General features: G+C 35.9%; 1 long non-coding RNA gene across 6 annotated transcripts in view; it reads left to right on the top strand.

The window, feature by feature from the left end:
* The window catches only part of LOC143258573 (uncharacterized), a 181,563-nt gene that overhangs the window by 143,139 nt on the left and 20,462 nt on the right, over positions 1-17,962 (top strand). The window lies entirely within an intron of this gene.

Raw genomic sequence — 17,962 nt, 5'->3', positions numbered from 1 at the left:
TAAGAGAAATTACTGTTACATCTAAGTTTAAATGTAGATTTGAATTTATGTATTTGAACAGGATGCAAAACTTCACTACAGTGATGTATGTTTACAATCGCTTTTGCATATTTGTATGCTTACATTAGATTTTAATAATATACTGACTGCGTTTCATTGTGAAAGTTTATAATACATATTTGTCTGTTAGTGTTATTACTTTTATTTTTTTATAGATTACTAGCAACAAAAGAAAGGTAGATCACAACCACAAACCCGTTTCTGTATTTCCCATACGCCAGTACATACGCAAACTTGACCAGGTGATTAGGATGTTTGACTCGCAACCTCAGTGCCACTACTTCATATCCCTTTCACCAAACGTGTTCCACATTTAAGCCATGTGGGTGTTATAATGTAACGATCAATGTCATTATTCATTAGTAAAAGAGTAGCTCAATAGTTGGTTGTGGGTGACAATGACTATTTACCTTCCCCTCTAGTCTTTTACTGCTGATAGACAGTAGACAGCTACTGCAGATAGTACTCGTACAGCTTTACGCGAATTTAAAAATAAACAAACATTTGTTTGTTTCATTACACTACATAACAAAATTTTTGACCCGGCATGGTCAGGTGGGTTAAGGCGTTCGACTCGTAATCCGAGGGTCGCGAGTTTGAATCCCCGTCACACCAAACATGCTCGCCCTTTCAGCCGTGGGGGTGTTATAATGTTACGGTCAATCCAACTATTCGTTGGTAAAAGAGTAGCCCAAAAGTTGGCAATGGATGGTGATGACTAGCTGCCCTCCTTCTAGTCTTACACTGCTAAATTAGGGACGGCTAGCGCAGATAACCCTTGTGTAGCTTTGTGCAAAATTCAAAAACAAAATTTTTACTTTTTCTTGTTCCTGGGCAGAAAGTGTTATTTCCCAATTGCTTATGCCTAAAGTAAATGTAAAAGACCTATTTTTCTCTTCAAACTTTGCTTTTGTGACCTGGGAGTGTATAATGAAAACATGATACGTGAAAGTGATTTACATTACAGTCACAAATCTCAAAAAACTACTCACTTCTAAATATTTTTTGGTCATTTTTGTATAACTTCAGTATAAATACATGTAAATCTTGATTCGTATGTTGTTTTATTCAGACCTTATGTAAATGAAAATGTGCAAATTTGCCCGTTTTTGCATAGAAAATAGGTTAATTTCTAACTTTCATTATCCAGGTCACAAAAGCAAAGTTTGGAGGGAATAATGGCCATTTTCTGTACTTTTAGAACATAAGAAATAACACATACTATCCGGGAACAAAATCTGTATTACATAGCGTCATTTGCGCAAAGTTACACTAAGTCTGTGTTCGCTAATTGTCCCTACTTTTGGAATGACTGACCAGAGAGAAAGAATTTCTTCAACAGCATCCACCACCGATTTGTGGGTTACTCTTATTGAACAGTGAGATTTGACCATTAGTTTTACAACGACCTATGTCTTCAAAGCGCTGTGTGCAATACAGATTTTGTTTCACAGAAGTTTATGGCGTATTTTAAAATGTTTTCTATTGTGAATATGGCTTAATTATAAAAGGTAAAACGAATGAGATATGAAAAATGACGTAAAATGAAATAATACCCATGTTTGTAGATAGGCTAGAGTCAAAATCTTTGTCTGTATGCTTAATTTTACTTTTCATCATATTCCTTAGTCGTGATTAAACCACTAGAAGACAGTCATTTTATTTTCCAAAATTTAAGCAACAAAAGTACTACACGTTATGTAATACGTAATTGAGTTAAGAACGGGTGTCAGTAAAGATCTAAAATGACCTATTGCTTTAATACAGATAAGGAATCCTTACCATGTTATCTTCCTAAAATAAAATTACATGTTTTACACGTCACGTTGATTGTACCATGCTCTAAAGGTGTGTGTTAACACGGCAGATATGACTTGGAATGGTTTTCCGTGTAGTATATGTTTGATATTTGAATCACATATTGTAGATGAGTAGGTGTCAGTTTGTGGCAAGTGTCAGCTCTATGCACCACAGAAGACTTTCGTCTTCCGAGCAAGTAGGACGCGTGTGAATGGTGGTGTAGCATTAGAATAGAGAATACGCAGCATCAAGTCCATCCATTGCTTCATTCATAAAGAGCTTAGCAATGCTACGTTTATGTTTTGCAAATCCCTTACTTTAAGATTTGCCTAAATCTATTTGAACAACAAATAAGGAACTAAGGAAGGGAAATGTTTCCATTCGCCTTGCTGTTACTGTCATTCCAAACAAATCAGTTCCAGATGAGATTTAAGCAGGAGAAGCTAGCTTCGTAGCATGCTGTATTTTTGTTTATGACTTCTGCGTTGCCTTAGGTCCATCTTCGTGATTTCTTTGCTGGAACGTAAACAAATTAAGTCGTATGTTAAGACGCTTGTGTGTACGTCCGCTTCCATCATAACACTCTGGTCTGGATCAAACCATTTATAGCATGTGGTATAAAAGGTCTCGTTCCTGTGGATCTCCTGTAACACTACAACCGCTTATCACCCAGTGTGGTGTTTCCAGTTTCATTTAAGGGTGAGGACAGTGAGATGCTATTCTCATATAACATCCTCTTTTATGGCACTTTCCAACATAACTAGAATACATTTCTAACGCCACACGACTAGCATATGATGGTGCTAACTAGTGTGAATGATACATGATTCCGATGCCGCAATTAGAATAACGTATATTCGTTCGGATGCTGGACAAGTAACAAAAAGCTAGTGATTGGTTAAAATTGATATCATACTGATATTGTGTCTACATTCTGTTCAATGAGTCGCTGTAGTGAAATACGATAATATAAATGCTTTCTTTTTTCACCCATATTATATTCTAAAAACGTGATTTATTTTTTGTTTGTAATTAGGTAGAAAGCTGTCCACCATTGGTACTGAAACCTGGTTTCTAGCGTATACATGCCTCTGTGCCATTGGGGAAGGGGGAAGTGTTCTAAAAACAAATAAGTAAAATTTTTCTATTCCAGATATGATAAACACGTACATTCGCATTTCTAATGGTCACCATCTTGGCTTGAAATTGTCTTAACTGAGGTTAACACCAATGCCACTGCTTATTGTCAAGTAAAAGAATGTAGAACGTTAATTATGTTACTACGTTTGAAAGTATTTAGTAAAACAATAAAAATGAGTTGATATTTACTCTCCGTATTTCCGAAATAAACGTATTATATACATATTTCTTTTCGTTACGACCTTAATCCCAACTAGTTTGAACTAGTAATTTTATAAGTCAATAATTTTTATATCGGAGTGACTAGCCCAGTCAGCAACCATATAAAGCTCAACGACGACTATTCGAACTTAAAAATTGAACCTCAGATTGCTAGTCCATCACCATATCTACAAGACCACGCCAAGTCCAAACGTCTCGTCTCGTATATCTGATTCGTAAGAAATAAAAATTACTTATTCGGCTTACGAGCTAATTATGTCACTAGTATTTTAACAGAGAAATTAAAACTACATAATTTAAAGAGCAATCATTTTGTCATTGAAGCTAAACTTTCGAACACGCATTTAATTTATAGGTGCAAGAACGACACAAATGATAGTTTTTGTAAATTATTATGGCGAAAAACGAAAACAGAAATTAAACTATGCAAAATTACTTTACTTATAAACAAATAATTATTTAATTTATATTAACTTCTTAAACATTTTTGTTACTATTTTTTTCTGGCGCAAAGCTACACAATGGGCGATCTGTGTTCTGCCCAACACGAGGAATCGAATCCCGGTTCTTCACGTTGTAAATATGTAAACTTACCGCTCACACACCAGGGAGCCATTATTTTTTCGATTCAAGTTACTGATTAATGCAAATGCAGCGACGAAAATATAAAAATGCCAAAATGCCCAATATGATGCAATAATTTGTTTTATGTACCGTTTTTCGCGTCCATCTTGTGTAACATGTACAACTAACTTGATAAAAACGCCTCGGATTTCATAGAATCATCATTCAAAGTATAACGCGCTATGAGAGGTTTACAGCAGTGAAAAACAAACTAATAGCACAATATATTTTGAAGGTTACAACTTATTTAAGAGCTCATACTTAAAAGAGTTGGAAAGTTTGTTATTTACATTTAGACTACTAATAACATTTAATTCCGATGAAGAGAAAACATGCAGCTCTAAACACCTATGTGTGAAACCCCGTCTTAACATTCTTAATCATTTCTCCGTATAGTTTAATAAAGGTTTACACAATACTGTGTGCCCACTATAAATATCTGATAGAAAATATGTATGAAGTGTAATCTATCTAAATAAGCTTAAATATCTTATGAAAATCTTAAAATGTGGCCATAAAAGTAACCTCTAAGTAACCAATATTAACGCTAGTACGTGAATAATTCAAATTTACCAACTCTTCAGAGAGTTTTAACCCCTGTTTACGAACCGGCTTCCTGCGCTCAGTTATGATGTGGAAAGTTTAGCCATTAAAGTGTTCAAACTCGCTTCTCAACATTTTACAGTGTTCAGAGAAAAGCTCCTTCAATGTGGAATTACTACGTATAATTATTAATAACAATGAAAATAAAAAAAGACTGTATATTCAGTGCCGATGAGACCTTTCGACTATTCCAGAGCTCTTCATTTTGACTGGGATGTAACAGATACAGTAGTGGTTGAGATACTATTTATGTTGGGAAATTGCTTGATTAAACCTGTTATGGTGTGAGCTGTTAAGTACTTCCACATCATGAAAATCAACGAACATTTTTGCAATTTTGTGGAATTTACGAATCTGTTCAGGCTTGTTCCAAAGTCGCTTTGAAATATCTATACTATTGGTAATATACAATAACATATTTTTATGTGTTTGTTTTAATACTGCATTGACTGACATAAATTTTGTGAAGAAATTACTCAAGTAGTTATAGTTTTACATGATAAAGATAATATATATATATATGTGTGTGTGTGTGTTTTATTATTATTATTTTAAAATAAACAAAAATATTTCAGTCACCTGGTGATGTGTCGGAGAGTATTTACTTCAAATATTTTCATAAATATGAAGCAAGAACATTACACTGCACAACAATTTTTTTGAAAAGTTTTTGCTGATTGTGACAGATACCTCGTGGGTATGCACAAATATAGTTTTGGTTTTGCTTCATTACGTAGGAAGGTTAACTGTTTACCGGCAATAAGTATTTATTTGCGTTTATGTTTCTAATACGCTATTAAGTTCAACATAATTAAAAGTGTTATGCTCCTAATTTTCGTTTGTATTCAATGTCCGGTGCATTACGTTGCAGTGTCCAACAGTAGTCGGCAAGCATTGACGGATTCCAGTTGCCCTGATATCGTTTTTCCATTGTTGCAATGTTCTGGTGAAACTGAAGATTTCGATATAACGGTACGTGATGGGCAAATTTGGATGTGATTTTCGTGATCAGCAGCCAAAAATCTATGTGGAACATCCAACAGTGTTCAAGAAGCAAAAACTTCGTTGTGCAGTGTTATCGATCCAAAACAAACCGCTAGAATAAATATTATTTTGTTTTGTTTTTTTTAATTTCGCGAAAAGCTACACGAGGGTTATCTGCGCTAGCGGTCCCTAATTTAGCAGTGTAAGACTAGAGGGAGGGCAGCTCGTCATCACCACCCACCGCCAACTCTTGGGCACTCTTTTACCAACAAATAGTGAGATTGACCGAAACATTATAACGCCCTCATGGCTGAAAGGGCGAGCATGTTTGGTGCGACGGGGATGTGAACCCGCCATCGTTACATTACAAGTCAAACGCCCTCACCCACCTGGTCATGGCGGGCAGAATAAATATTACTCTATGAAACTTTCGTCTTAAATGTTGTAGGCCTGGCATGGCCAAGCGCATAAGGCGTGCGACTCGTAATCCGAGGGTCGTGGGTTCGCGCCCGCGTCGCGCTAGACATGCTCGCCCTCCCAGCCGTGGGGGTGTATAATGTTACGGTCAATCCCACTATTCGTTGGTAAAAGAGTAGCCCAAGAGTTGGCGGTGGGTGATGATGACTAGCTGCCTTCCCTCTAGTCTTACACTGCTAAATTAGGGACGGCTAGCACAGATAGCCCTCGAGTAGCTTTGTGCGAAATTCCAAAAAAACAAACAAACTTAAATGTTGTACAGAATATGAACGATATAAAAGGACTTTTTAATTTTTTTTCATTTCTCTAAATTTCAATATTTGCAAATTTTAATATACACCAAATAATAGAAAAACTTTAGTACCTTTTATTTTTTTCTTTACTCGCCACGTCTAAAATACCTTAGATGTCGGATAAAAGATGTTTGGATAATTGGATAACATCTGCTGAATAATAATAGATTGTTAAATTCGACGATATGTCACATGTTATATAAACACATACAGTGTTTCATGTTATTGAGGTTGAATAAATTACTATACATTTAAACTAAATAAAATGGTCACATTTTACCAATGCAGGAAGACCTACTTATTTGCTTCGTACAATGAACTAAACTGCTGCAGTGTCTAACTAAAATTAGTTAAAGTTTTAATTCATTTTTTCTTCTGTATTCGTCTCCCAGTAACACAGCAGTATGTCTCTGACTCACACCGCTAGAAACCGGGTTTCAATGCTCGTGGTTGGCAGAGCACAGATATTGTGTAGATTTGTGCTTCATTCCAAACAAACAAATCAAAACATCTTCTGCGTTCTTATATGGTCTTCGTTACGTTTTGAATTACCTGTGGGCATACCTCGTGGATGTCTGCCTCTTATTTTTATGGAAGAGTTGTGGTGCTCGAGTTCCATATCTTCCGTCTTGTCGTCACCTCAGGAATTGTACACTCACACCATATGTCCTAATACTCGTTATCATCTTAAGATTCTTCGTATGAAATATGTTACGCGCTTCTGCCCTGCACAGTCAGGTGGTTAGGGTACTCAACTCGTAATCTGAGGGTTCCAGGTTCGAATTCCCGTTGCACCAAAAATGTTCGCACTTTCAGCCATGGGAGCATTATAATATGACGGTCAATCCCACTATTCACAAAAGTCTCATTTGCCTTTAGTGTTGAGCAGCTTGAAGAATATCCAAATTACCAGGTTTTTCACATTGACTAAGTATTCATTTGCCTGATAAGTAAAATCAGTTAGCACCAAAAATGTTCGCACTTTCAGCCATGGGAGCATTATAATATGACGGTCAATCCCACTATTCGTTGGTAAAAAGTAGCCCAAAAGTTGAAAGTGGATGGTGATGACTAGCTGCCTTCCCTCTAGCCTTACACTACATTGTTAAATTAGAAACAGCTAGCACAGATAGCCCTCGTGAAATTTGCGCTAAAAAAAACACAAAAAAAACACACATCTTCTTCACTCACAGTGTCATCCCTGCCGACTTGCTGAGCCATCCAATTCATCCTCTGGGAACGTTTTTACTTCTAGCTGAAGATCTTTTCAACATGTACGAAATGTTTGTTCCAGGAGCTAATGCAGAACATGCTGCTATCTCTATGATAAACATGTCTCCGTATATGCATCCTACTTGAAGGTATTCTTATTTTCTTATATCTTCTTTTCGCGCCTGACTGATAAAGCTCTTAATATTTGGCAAGCATTATTTGATACCCTTCCGTTTTGGAATCCTTTTCACCGCAGAAAGATTTAGACCAACTCGTCCATTATTCAGAGAAACTATACTTTGTAGTAAACTTTCGTTGGCTCATAAGTCCTACGGTCTGGAATGAAACAATACTGGATTAAAATATTTATTCCACTCTTTCAAGCAGCACGAGGAGTCGTGAATTCGACGAAACTAGTCTGTTGCAGCAAGAATGGCTAATCGGAAAATAGTTTAGATCTCTACGTCATATTTATTTCATTGGCAAAAAAATAATTTAGCAAATAAAGTAGATGCGTGTCAAATGAGTAAGCTAAATAGATAAATAAAAGCATTTGTTTGGAGCGTACAATCCATTTATTGTTCATCTCCTTGTAGTGAAACAATGTTATATGGTTTAAATTCATTTTCATGATGAAGGCTAAAGCTGAAGAACTCTAACACTGTATATGCTGTTCACAATATTAGTGGCGGTACACCTAAAAAAAAAAAAAACCACAAGTGATACAAGCTTCTCTCGTCATGCTTGACAATAAGATGTTTCTGTTTCACTACAGTGAAATAAACAGTTATAAATTGTTGTTTATTTTTTGGGATAGATAGATTTCGACAGGCTCAGAGAACATATCTTTTATCAACGATGTTTCGTGTGAAGTGTAATTTTTACGAGGAAATTTGTTTAATTTCTGAATATTTTTAAAACCACAAAGTTAAAGTATGTATTGAAATTTGAAGTTGGTGGCGAACGCTTTAATGGATCGTTATAAAGGTAGATTACATAACTCTTTATGCAAAATTCGACGACTTGAGTCTTTAGAGTAAATTAAACGTTCAAAGGCGTGAGCTGAAGTGGAAAATTATTTTCGAATGCTTCACATGCTTGATCTCTCTCTTGCGTGCTACTGCATTGGTCAGTCTGTTCACGAAAACCCTTTTTCTCCTGTTTCAACCCATAAAAACCCTCACTAGTCTAGCTCAGAACGATCACAACAGATTCAGATCATTTATCAATAAGTGGAAAGGCTCTAATTTCTTCACACCAAACACGTGCATGCCGAATTTGTTTCCTCCAGACGGCGCTTGAAATGAACCATGTTGCCTGTATATTAAAGCTTCTGTATCGTCCACTGCCGTACACCGATGTAAGGTGGAGGTTATTAGGGAGGGAAATTATAGCCTAGCGGGCTTGAACTCTGTTCTACATCAACCAGAGGCGTTATTACCGACCAGAGCCTCTCATTGTATCTGCATAATGAGGTCCTTGTTGCTCTAAAGGGTGTCTGGGCGTGAAAATCGACTCCTTCGATCTTTCCATATTTTTTTTTTTATTATTTGAGGTGAAACTTGTATACGCAAGACAATGTGTTGTACGGGGACGTACCAATAACAGTTTGATGTTTCCGTGCATGGTTTATACAATGTTTCAAATGAAATATGATTATATATGTATGCATATACCTCTACAAATCCATCTGAGATGGACATCAAATATTCTATTTACCGCCTCTTATAATTACTAATCAACACGAACTGAGTAAGTACATAAAGCTTTAAACGTGCTGGAAGTAATTAGAAGTGTGCTTAATAAAATCTAGAAAATTACAGGACTTCACAGAAAATTTATTACTCGAAGCATCAGAATCGAGTACTTTATGTTATGTAACATTACAGTAAAATGAGCTTGCAACTCACGTTCATTGAATTTCCACGCTGAAGATTTAACAATTTAGTTATATCACGCACATTGCAGCCTCATGTAGCAAGTGTTTAGCTTGATATAACTTTCTCACACGTTTCTATGGTGACGCGTGCACAAGAAGATAGCTTAATGCTAGGAATGTAAAGTGCTGATATTCTGATACTCTCAGTTTCTTCTATCATCAGTTTTTTTGTCCTCGATGACACCCTCTGAGAGTAACAACATACAGCTTTCATCCACTGTGTGACTATCCGCTTGCAACTTTCACATGCTTTGTTACTACTAATTTACTATTTTCGCACGTTCTGTGACCACCTCCTTATATATTTCACATATTTTGTGGCCAACCGCTTACAACCTTCCACACTTTGTGCCCCTCTTCCCGGTGACACAGCAGTATGTCTGCGGACTTATACTGCTAGACACCAGGTTTCGATACCCGTGGTGTAGCTTTGTGCTTATTAACAAACAAACAATATCCACATTTTGTGAACACCACTTGCAACTTTAAGAAGTTGAGAATACAAACTTATTTATTTTCAGCCAATTCATGTCAACTTTCACATTACTTACAGGTTTGGTAATGTCACAAATTATATTCCGAAATTGTCTGCTTGGCCAAACAATCTTCCATAAATATCTGGTGATTATTTACCGCAAATACACCAAAGAAATTAAGTAACTAAATTTGAAACCCAAGTATTCCCAATGAGCTCTCAAATCTTGTAGCTTTAATCAGTATCGTCAGGATATTTTATGAAGAAAATCCTTTTAGCACACATTGTCTAAACCTTATTAAGACTCACTCGCAAAATGTCAGGAACGTGTGCTGATTAATTCAGAGTTTCTTAGATATAGTTTTAATTCATAAATATATTGATAGGAGTTTACCCGCGATTTATATGACATATTCTACGATGCTCCTTGATTTATTCTCTCCAACCAAATCGACTTATGGTGATCTTTTCATCAGATTTCCAGGTGTTTTCACGAATCAAATAATTTTACTACGAACTCTCTTTCATACTTCATATCTTGTGGAACCAAACCAATTATGTCGTGAGATCGAATGGCATGTTATCGATTCAAATCATTCTAACAAGAAATTATTATTACCATCTTCTCAGATCTCGTGGAATTCCAACTACTTTACCATGAGCTCTAGACCATAGCTCTTAAAGTATTGTGGAGGTGAATCGCTTTTTCAACTAAGCGTTCTAAAGTAAATATTCTAACTCTTGTGAATTAAAATCACTTTTGCCACAAGTTTTTCTGTTACGATTACTGTGTGAGACACCTAAATTTTAGGTAGTCTTAAGCTCTTTATCAATATTCTAAAGTTTATTTTAAATGAAACAATTTTGACCATAATTCTACACCAGACCACAACTTGTGGAGGTTTAGATATTAAGAGTGATGAGTGAAGTGCCACACTTCAAAATCAGTGCACACGCATCAAACAAAATATTTAGGTATATAGCTGAATTTTTACATAGATTCTTTTTTAAAGGTTGTATGAATAGATTTCGCAAATGTTTATGTAAGGAATTTGGCTGAAAGGAACTTACACAAATAATTTGTGATGTAAATTCTCAACAACTGTATTTATTTTCTATGTATTTTACATTGTATAGATAACTAGAATCAAACTCACCTTGAAAGAAAAAAAAGAGTTTTTGTATTATAAAGTATAAATATTTTAAAATATGTGCTTCAAGACACAATCTTGGATGCTAATTTTCAAAAAATAGATTTGTTTTGAATATCGCGCAAAGCTACACGAGAGTTAGCTGCACTAAGTGTCCCAAATAGCAAAAGATAAGCGGGAAAGCAGCTAATCATCACTTCCAACCGCCAACTCCTGAGCTACTCTTTTACCAAGGAATAGTGAAATTAACTGTCACATTATAATGCCTTCAACGCTAAAAAGATGATTAAGTTTGCTGGTAGCAGGATTAGAAACCGCAATTTTCAGATTGAGAGTTAAGCACCCTAACCTGCTAGCCAGTGGTTTAATGTTTTACATATTTAGTTTAACATAAAGAGAAACGACAAAAGAGTTGACGCTGATCTATCACTGTGTAAGAGAACTTATTGATTAACGAAAAAATTATTAAATTATGAACAACATCGATATAATTTTTATTTTATCAAATTGTGAAAATTATGAATAAAATCCTTTTACTGCTTCATGTTATTTTCTGTAAAGATATAGTTTATTTAGACATTATATGAATTCATTTTATTTATATTATAACTAACAACACTGAATAGTCTTAAGTTTTGTGTTGATTTTTATACATTTCAGAATGTTTTGTTCTAGTTGCGCATGCTTTATCTAAATTTGCATCTTATTATAAGAAAATATATTTTCATTAACATCGCCCGGCATGGCCAGGTGGGTTAAAGCGTACGACTCGTAATCTGAGGGTCGCGGGTTCGCATCCTCCTTACACCAAAGATGCTCGCCTTTTCAGCCATGGGGGCGTTATAATGTGACTGTCAATCCCACTATTCATTGGTAAAAGAGAAGCCCAAGAGATGGCGGTGGGTGGTGATGACGAGCTGCCTTCCCTCTTGTCTTACACTGCTAAATTAGGGACGGCTAGGGAGAAAAATGCAGCTAGTCATCACCACCCACCGCCAACTCTTGGGCTACTCTTTTACCAACGATTGACCGTAACATTATAACGCCCCCGCGGCTCAAAGGGCGAGCATGTTTGGTGCGATGAAGATTTGAACCCCCAACCCTCAGATGACGAGTTATTTTGTTGTAATAAGTGCTTTAACTATTCATTATAAGATTTTAAAAAAACTTGTACAATTTTAATATTTTGGGTCCTAAATACTTACATTCCAAAACATATTCAATGCTGAGCGTGACGCAGTGGTTAGCGTTTCTGACTGTAGATCGAAAGGTATAAAGCTCGAGACGTAACACGCGGCTGGACACCCTCCACATTTTATGTTATAGTTCATGTGTTTTAGAATTTTGCATGGGTCTATCTGTACGTATCAGTTCAAAAATTAGGAACTGATACGTTAGCGGGAAGTCAGTTTTTTAACAACACCCATCGCCAACTCTCGGGGTACTTTTTTTAGCCAAACAAGGCTACAGGAGGGCTATGTGCATTAGCCGTCCCTAATCTAGCAGCGTAAGAGTAGAGGGAAGGGAGCTAGTCATCTGGGAATACTCTTTTACCAACGAATAGTGGGATTAAGCGTCACATTATAACGCCCGACGGCTTAAAATGGCGAACACGTCTGATAGGAAAGGGATTCAAACCTACCACCCTCAGATTACGAGTTGAGCGTCTTAATCACCTGTCTATGCCGAACCTCTGCTAAAAGGTCTTTCAAGAGCTACATAAACTTGCTCTTTCACACTTTTGTTTCATCTGCAATGTTTCTTCTAAACTATAAATACTATTTGTTTGTTTGTTTTGAATTAAACACAAAGCTACACAATGAGCTATCTGTGCTCTGCCCACCACGGGTATCGAAACTCGGTTTTTAATGTGCTATAAATACTATTACAATGCCTGGTAGCAAAGTTGACGATTTGTGTTCTGAAGTTCGTCAGAAAATAGGTATATAAGGTTTTTTGAGTTTTTCAAACACAAATCGAGGTATTGTTACGATAGCTAGAAGTTAGATTGAACAGCGTTTTGCATAATATTACGATTCGTATAGTCTTTCCACTAGAAATGAGTTTGTTTCTTTATTTATACTAGCTGAGACTATCTATTAAAAAAATAAAAACTGTATAAAGAACAATGGTACATAACGTCTTTCTTTCATTCTTTTGTTTTTAAATCCACATAATGACTTTATTAGATGCTTATTGCACACACTGCTTTATAAGAGGTAATTATTAACTCATTTAATAGACTAAGTGCTTGCGTCCTTAAATTCAAAACCAATAATTTATATAAGAAAATGGAAATATGCCCTGGCTCAAGGTGTTTTTAATTCCCTTATTTTGGCAAAAAAACTATTACTATTGTAGCCGTTTGAATCTATGTTACATGATTGTTTTAATTAGTGCTTTAACGATTCATTGCTAAAGTTTAAATTTGTACAGTTCTAATATTTCGGGTCCTATTTTGATTATTATTATTTAATCTACCTTTCATTAATTTTTGACGTGTACAAGTATATTTAAATAATTTTCGTGGTCAGTGCGAATAAAGTTAACTATTATAATAACAAAAACTGTCATATCTTCTCGAATATTGTTTGTTTGTTTTGGAATTTCGCACAAAGCTACTCGAGGGCTATCTGTACTAGCCGTCCCTAATTTAGCAGTGTAAGACTAGAGGGAAGGCAGCTAGTCATCACCACCCACCGCCAACTCTTGGGCTACTCTTTTACCAACGCATAGGGGGATTGACTGTCACATTATACACCCCCACGGCTGAGAGGGCGAGCATGTTTTGGCACGACGCGGCCGCGAACCCGCGAACCCGCGACCCTCGGACTACGAGTCGCACGCCTTACGCGCTTGGCCATGCCAGGCCTCTCGAATATTAGCCGTTACCGATATACAGAGGACACTACTCTATTTTCTTTAGTTAATATGTTGTTTGGTATTTAAGTACCCCCTTTTTCAGAACCGTTTCTTCATTCGAACCACAACCCATTATGGTAAAGGTTAGTCGTCTGCTGGAATTTCAAATGACCGAGTGAAAATATAAAATTTGAAGATAGACTCTTTTTAACATTTGATTTTTTACTACGAATGTTTATTTTTCATATATTTGTTAATATTAAAAATATGATAGTTTTTTTTTTTCATTCTGGAAAGATTGAAACCGTAAACTTTGTTTCCATTATCTAGTATATTGTAAATATTTTGTGTCGATATTAACCAATGTTAAATTTTAATGATTGCTGGCACGAAGACTTAGTGTAATGAACTAAACTTTACAACTGTATTAAAAATCTGTAGTGTAGTGATTTCTTGGTTAAGAGGAGACTGGATTGTCTTGCAACAAGTTATTTCATCATACTTTTCGAAAGAAAAGAAAAGTTTTTCCAAGCTGATGGACCAGCAGGCTGTGGCCCTCATTCCGAAGTCAGCAAGCAAGCCAGTAATGTGGTTTTCTCAGCCTTCATAGAGCTTTGTGATTGATGTCTGGATAAATAATATAATAATGATCACTGGGGTTTGGCACCGTCTCGCTGCCATATTAAATTCAGATGAGAGAGAATAGAATTTCAAATGTCGCTAGAAACTTCAACTACACGACCGGCACCAGACTGATTACCCGTGAGCGCGTGCCTACGCTGGCACATGGGAACCGATTTCCGGTCCACTGTATACGTTTAAGAGAATGGGCTGGTCTCTACTTTGGCTCAAGCAATGACGTAGGTACCTTCGTCCGCACGAGTTGTTTCCCGCCTTCATGCTGCATTAATGTCGGTTGTGATGGATGATGTTCGTCTGGTCATTTGTTGCTTTATGTTTTTTTTTCTTTTCATTTCTACGTCTCCTCCTTTCCCTTATTTTTTCCACATTAAATTACCCATGCCTTCCTTCTACTGAATACAGAAATGTTTCACTGATCACTCGCTTAATATCATTTGGTGCTTGTCTTGAATATTAACGAGATTACATCGTCAAGAAGTCGTTCTGCAATTGTGGAAGTAACTTTCATTGTTCGGCAGTAAGTTCATCAGAAAAGCAAAGTACTGAAACATGATTTCTGATCAAACGAGAATCGATTGGTTATTATTTCAAACGTTTAAAGAGCTAATATTTATGAATATACTGACACCAACGAAACTTGTACTTTACACTATGCATTCAGTTGGCAAATTTATTTCTAAACATTTAAGTATTTTTTTATTCAAAAGTGACTCAAATCTTTTTAAAGCAGTTCCTTGGTAACTCAGCATTAAGTGCTTACCTTAGCCATATTATGTTAGAATTTGAGGTTCTATCCCTGTGGAATAGCCTGTTGGGAAGCACTGCAGTAAAACAGATGTTTTTTAAAGTATCAACAAGGCTTGATTTTTTTACGTATCAGTTTTTACATGCTACAAAATTAAATGAACTTTATAAGAAATGTTTTATAATCAATTATTAATATTTAATTTCTTGTGCCAAAAACTTTGAACTTTCCAAGAAATCTCAAAACTAAGACAGTTTTATTTAAAAAGCCGATTATTTTTCATCTTCAAAACCCTTCTCTTCCTTTGAAATTGAACACAATCTACCTCTTCTTAGGCTTATACGATAAACTATCAGGTCCAAAGTTAGATGTTAGGTGTGAGAATTATTTTACAAAGATTTGGTTTGGTTGCTATTAAACTACAAGCCTACCTCGGAAGCATGTTGCCTTGCCATAAAGTCACTAGGGGCATTTAACAATTTACAGTCAACTGCTCAAAATGTTTAATCATAGTAAACACCCGCAAATATTTTTAATGTTTCGTTTATGTGGTTTAAACTTGACTTCTAGAAGTCCCCTAGTGGCACATCAGCATGTCTATGGAATTACAACGCTAGAAACCGGGCTTCGATACTCGTGGTGGGCAAAGCACTTATAGTCCATAATATAGCCTTGTGCTTAATTACAAACTGACTTGTGGAAATACGTTTCTAAGTAGCCTTTGGGTTCATGGTGAGTAGAGCTAATCCTTAACTACTATACGTTATATTTGCAGTATATTTCATGTTTTTCGTAAAGCACAAAGCATTACAATAGGATGTCTGTACTCCATCCACTGATGTACTAAATCTCGATTTTTAGCGATTGTAAGCTCTAAAGCTTATCGCTAAGTTCGAAGTCATTTAAGAATTTTATGCATTTCCACCCTTGTATAAAGCAGGGACCAAGCCGAAAAGAGGGTTGAATGACAACCTAATATTCTAAAAAATCTAAAGAGTCTAATGTATTTGGAGTTTTAAAAATTCTTTGTATAGGAGAAAAGGTTTGGACATTTTCTTTGGAAAAAGACCCCTTTTCTCATGCACTATTTAGTGTTAACTATGATCCTGTATAAAATTATATTTACGTTTGCTGTAAAAACCCATGGAAAATGATGATAAAAGTTATCATATTTTTACATATTCGTGTTAACGTATAAATTTCGGATTCAAGATAAGTAGCAGAACTACTCAATTGTGCTGAACGATAAGAGACAGAAGATTTTCTGAAGCGCCATTTTATTTAATTCAAATGATAAAATCCGGTATTAAACTTATAAACATATAACAGAAATATTGTCTCCATGCAGTGTCTGTAGGAGGAGTAACTGTCGTTTTCGTGGAGAATATGAAGAGCGGCTTTTTCACCACGATAAATAGCAGCCAAGACATGAACTGCACCACCTTCTGTGTGTTTTCAGCTGTTCAATAGGCAAACGACGAACACGAATCCTACCATAATCTTCAACAAGCCAGAAAAAAGACACATCACGAAGTCTGGCCCAACTCTCATGATTATGGTGGTAAATTGCGGTTAATATCGACTTGTATATAGCTTTTCTAGCAAAATAACCTTGTTTGTTTAATCTCCTATTTACTGTTTTTTTTGTATAACCTGGAATAAATGTGTTTATGCCATTTCTGTCCCAAGATGTTGTTAGACTTCTATTAACCCTGAAGTGTTAATCTGATCAAAATATGGTCACCTTTTTTGGCGCCTACCAGTAGTCTTTTCTGGAAGAACGTATCCTGTAGTCCAATGACGTTTCGGGATTTTGGATAAGGTACACTAAGGTTTCCGCAAAGTCGACGCGCTATAACATCTAGCATTTGAAGAAGCATGAATTTACATAAAATCCGATCATACGATACCTTCTCTGTTACTACTCTGACATTTAGTCAATAACTACTACGTGTAACACCAAGTAGTAACAGCAATATAAAACAGTAAGCAAACATTTTGGCCAACACTATACATAAAGAGCTTTTCGTAAAACTTCTTGTCATGGTATTGGGTAGGAAAAGACAGACTCGTTAAATTTTGCAAAGTATTCGAAGCGGTTTTGTGATATTGGACGTTCTCAACTTGTTGCATTAGTATTGATTATCGTTTTGGATATACTAACTAGACTGTTTCTGTGAGTATAACATTTTCTATGTATTGCAAATATTTTTCGTGTGGGTATTATAATGTAAATGTAAATCCCATTATTTCTTGGTAAATATTTCATAAATATCCCAAGAGATAGTCCACTACCTTGATGTTGACATACTGCCTTCCCTGTAGTTTATCACTTCAAAATTAGACACGGTTAACGAGCTAGTCCACGATTTGCGTAGTGCGAAAATTAAACAAACAAGCAAAGAGACTTTACTCATTAGCTGTTAACATTTTACAGTATGTGAATACACCGCTAGCTACTAAATATGACTGGCCTGCCTTCCGAACTTTTACATGTTAAATCCTTTTAGAGACTTTATAAGAATTCTAAGTCGACTTTGTTTTCTGGGGTCTCCTAAACATTACCTGCTACTCACAATAATTGTTTTCACAGCTGTTTCAGATTAAGGTATCTACGTAGTCATGCAGAGATTGCTTCATATTCCGCTGCCATTATATCTAAACGCGTTATTTTAATATTCTAATAGAGATCGACCTGCTTCACAGAATCGTGTCAGTTCTTTTATTTCTTCT

The sequence above is a fragment of the Tachypleus tridentatus genome, chromosome 8, assembly GCF_004210375.1.
Source record: "Tachypleus tridentatus isolate NWPU-2018 chromosome 8, ASM421037v1, whole genome shotgun sequence".
Taxonomy (NCBI): Eukaryota; Metazoa; Arthropoda; class Merostomata; order Xiphosura; family Limulidae; genus Tachypleus; species Tachypleus tridentatus.
The sequence above is the reverse complement of the archived record's forward strand: the minus strand, read 5'-3'. Positions and strand labels throughout refer to the sequence as shown.